Source organism: Octodon degus, unplaced genomic scaffold, assembly GCF_000260255.1.
Source record: "Octodon degus isolate 3935 unplaced genomic scaffold, OctDeg1.0 scaffold00093, whole genome shotgun sequence".
Lineage (NCBI taxonomy): Eukaryota > Metazoa > Chordata > Mammalia > Rodentia > Octodontidae > Octodon > Octodon degus.
In genome coordinates, this window is record NW_004524669.1 from 7,755,529 (window position 1) to 7,756,939 (window position 1,411).

The window sequence follows — 1,411 nt, forward strand, 5'->3', positions numbered from 1 at the left end:
CCCACCTTACATTGTAATGCAAATTATCTGCCCCAGGGCAAGGGCAGCAACCACACCCACAGTAATCAATCACAAACTCTGGAAGTCACCCCAAGACTGCAAGAGACTTTGGGGAGATGCTTAGACACAAACCATAACATTCCACCCCTGGATCCCCAATGTCTCATGCATATCCCTTTATGCAAAAGACATTCTAGTCCATCTCTATATTGCCTAAGTCCCAACAGTTTCAGCATTGCTGGAAAGTCCAAATCCCAAGTCTCCACCATGATCCAAAGCAAACTCTCAACTGTGAGCCCCTGTGCAAATGAAAACTTAAACACTTGCAACATTCAAAGGCACAAGATAAACATTACTATTCCAAAAGGTACACACAGAAGGACACCAAGCATTGGGACCAACACAAGTCCAAAATCCAGCAGGGCAAACATTAAGTCCTGCAGTTCCATATGGGACATCCCAAGCAATCTGTGATGAGTTGTGATCTTCATGAAGCTCTGCCCCTAAGGCACTCAAGGCAGCTCCCATGGCTTCTCTCTTAGGCCCGCTTTGCTTCCTCCTTGCAGTTTCCCTTAGACGATCCACATTCCTGGCTTTTCCAAACTTCTGGGGTTTCCAATGAATAGTCTTCTCTCTCACAGCTTCACACACTTCCCTCTCAGGGGCACACTGCCTGGCCTCCCAGGCCTTCTTCTGAAATTGAAGTGGAAGCCTTCTGAACCTCAGAACTCCTGCATTCTGAATGTGCCTAAACCCAGCACAATGTGGATGATGCCAAGGGCTGCTGCCAGCTGGAGCACTCGCCAGGTTTTCCTCTCTTGGCTGTAGGGTTCGAGTGCCTGGATGGCTGAGCACTCTGACTCTGATTCTGAGGAATAATTTCTCCTCACTGGCACCATTCTGAAACCTGGTGAGGCCACTTCCACCATTCTGGAACATGGGGCCCAGCAGCATTCCCCTCAAGGCAAAGTCCCTGACCTTTGTAGTTCTGAGGCTGCAAAGGGTAGAGACTTGTCTCCTCCTGTGATGCCCTCAGGCCGTCCTTTTTAGTCTCAGGTTCCTTGGCAGTGGAGATCCTCTCAGTTCAATCTTTGCAGTCTGGAGCTTTCTTGGCGCTTTCTTTCTGGCCAAATTCACAGTTTGGACCATCCTGCTGGGCTCCTTGCTCTTCATTCTCAACATAAATCTGGCTAAAAGCCCCCAGTATCAACCAGGTCACTGCCCCAATATTTGGCTGCTTTGAAATATCTTTTGCCAGATTGATCAGTCCACCATGCTTAAACTCACTCTCAGGCAAAGTCTCTGGACACATCAAAATGCAGACAACTTTTCTGCCAAGTCAAAACACAAATGATCTGGAGTCCAACAACCAATGCAGTCCTTCCCAGCAGAAACCTCCCCAGCCTGGTCT